This window comes from Podarcis cretensis, assembly GCF_951804945.1.
Source record: "Podarcis cretensis genome assembly, chromosome: 4".
In the NCBI taxonomy this organism is placed as follows: domain Eukaryota; kingdom Metazoa; phylum Chordata; class Lepidosauria; order Squamata; family Lacertidae; genus Podarcis; species Podarcis cretensis.
Window position 1 is genome coordinate 102317623 of NC_137173.1, and position 2769 is coordinate 102320391.

The 2769-nt window shown below is 38.6% G+C and overlaps 1 long non-coding RNA gene across 1 annotated transcript; it reads right to left on the minus strand.

Annotated features, from left to right (window-relative positions):
- Positions 1–785: 785 nt before the first annotated feature.
- LOC307214520 lies at positions 786–2110 on the minus strand. Its single transcript, XR_013838183.1, has 2 exons — positions 1998–2110; positions 786–1210 (listed from the first exon to the last, which is right to left on the minus strand). It is a non-coding gene; the product is annotated as an uncharacterized lncRNA (long non-coding RNA).
- Between the last annotated feature and the right edge of the window lie 659 nt (positions 2111–2769).

A 2769-nucleotide genomic window follows, 5' to 3' on the forward strand; every position in this document is an offset into this window, starting at 1 on the left:
GTTTACAAAAAACATATATGCATATTTTTGTACATGTTTATCCCTTTACAGTACTTGAATTAGTTTATAAAGTCTAAAAATGTCATTGTGTTTGCTCTTGATATTTATTTGTGCCAGTATTAAAAAATATCAGCATTCAAGCACATACCCTCGATTAGATATGTCACACAATCTCATCTGGTACCGTGAGAGCTATTGACATTGATCTACACACTGTAATCATGTCAAATGGCCAATCATAAAATTGGGGAAGCAGTAGTAAAAGCAAGGAATATGCTGACATAGCAGCAAGTTTGCATTATGTATAAGATGGCAGCAATTGTGGTCAGTGTTAGTTGGAAAATACTAATATCAGACCATGCGTCTATGGGTTTAAGTATACGGTTAAGCTTAAAATAGCATCACATTTGTGGTACTTCTCTCTGCTACCGTAATAGTACAAAGAAAATACTGAAATGACAAGATAGTATTTTGCCACATGAAAGGGCAAAGGCTATCTAAGGGAATTGAGTTTACCCGTAGGTGAAGGAATGTCTGTAACTGTGCAGTTCCTCTAGAAGAAGTTTTCACCTCAGTGTCCTCTAAAACAGAGAAATCTGAACAAGTGAAAATGCTTTGAAGACAGGTTCCCTAATCAGATTTTTATATATATATATAAAGAGAGAAAGATCTTTCATCACTCAGCCATACAGGGCAGCTGAATGCCAATTGGTAATAGAGGCCTTTCTGAAGAAAAATGAAATATCAGTCACAACCTCAGCCTTAAAGGAAGGAGGGGGGAAGTATACAATTGAATCTAGTTTTATTTAGAGTTGATGGTTTTCAAAAAGAAAAAGAAAAAGAAAGCCTGAAATACTGATTTATGCAACTGTCAGGTTTGAATGTATGCAACACAACTTTCTCAGATTGAATCCCATTGATTTTCTATAACCGTGTCAAGCAGTCAGTGCATCACGGCAGTTTCTGGGACTGTAATAAATAATCCCTTTGGAAAGAAAGTGATTCTTCTCTTCGTAAATACATAGGTGAACATCTTGTTCTCTTGCTCTTTCATGTCTGTTACAGCTTAAGCTGCAAGGCTGTTGTTTTTAAAGAAAGCGATTCCTTAATTCCCTATCTTCATTTTCGTTTAGGCTAACATGCTTTGTTTTTCTTCTGACCTTCTTGGGGCTTTTACTTCAGGGAGACGCTGTTAGAGCGGGGTGTCATTCTGCTTAGGAGATGTGAAGAGATGAAAAGACCAAAGTGAATGCTTGCAAATTCAACTTGGAATAATTAGCAGCAGTACATAATAGTGTGTGTTAATTCTGAAAGGCACTAACCTAGCCTTGAAAGACAGCCTTACATATGAAAGGAGAGTTAGTGCAAGCTCAAAACAAACACCACTTCCACAAATTAATATTTCCCATTAGATCTATTGGGTTTTTCTGTTCCAGTGCCAATCATAATCACTTTTGGGTGATATGGTTAGTTCTGCTTTGAGCTTCATGTTTCTAGCCTAGAACTTCCATTTATACATTTTCCATTTATACAACCATATGTCAGGAGTGCTCTGATGGTGTTTCCTGCTTGACAGGGGGTTGGACTCGATGGCCCTTGTGGTCTCTTCCAACTCTATGATTCTATGATTTTTGAGTTGATGTGTTTTGTGCGCCACACTAAATTTATAACTTGTTTTGCTATTGATTTGCTAGTTGTTCACTATTCTCTGTCATACATATTATTTAAAGTTGGTAAATAATTTAAAATGTGCTAAGGCATTCATTCAAGTACCTTCATAAGTAATTCTAAAACTGTTTACCAGAAGCATAATACCAAGCTAACGCGTATAAGAAATGACAATACTGTTTTCAAGTTAAACGTTTCCTGCAAAAAGCTTCCCACTCCCCAACTCATAAACATTCAATCGGCATGCAGCACATGCTTTTTGAACTCTACATAATGCCTTGAAGGCAAATAAAATGGAAAAATGAAATAAAGAAAAATAAAAGGAATACCTCTCGTGCAAGAAAGACAATGAGGTCTTAAGAGCAGGATTCTTCTTTCTCTCTCACACTTTCAAGTCAGTTCAGGCCGTTTCTTCTGACCAACAAATCCTGATGGCCGAAATTCAGTTGGGTGTTTCTGTGTTCTGATTTCCAGCTGAGAATTTTCAGGATTTCAAACTAAAAACTGTGGGTTGTATTATCTAATGCTGCCATTCTGCCTGCACAAAAGGCTTCCACTTGGGCAACACAACTTTCCCCTCCTCTACAGCTCCCATCCCACCCTAAAAATTTACTCCACAGGTTTGAGGGGCAGGAAGGGGACAGAAAGGGGAAGAGACCTGTTGCACAGTGCTAGCCTACAAGTCCCAAGATGAATATCTTGACAGTTAAAGTGACATTGAATAGCATGAACTTGGAGTACAAGACAACCACAAGAGCCCTGATGGTTCAGTTCAAAGGCCCATCTAACTCAGCATCCTGTACTAGTGGTCAACCAGGTACCTGTGAGAAATGTGCAATCGGGACATGAGTGCAATGGTTGAAAGCCAAATTGGGTTAGTTTGTCATAGTATATTAAAGGGAAGTAATAGTACCACTCTATTCTGCCTTGATCACACCACATCTGGAGTACTGTGTCCAGTCCTGGGTGCCACATTCTAGGAAGAGACCTGTTGGAATACGTGCAGTGGAAGATAACCAAGATGATCAAGGGTCTGGAAACCAAGCCTTCGGAGTCTCGGTTAAGGGAGTTTCAACTAATGGCTACAAGTTACAAGAAAGG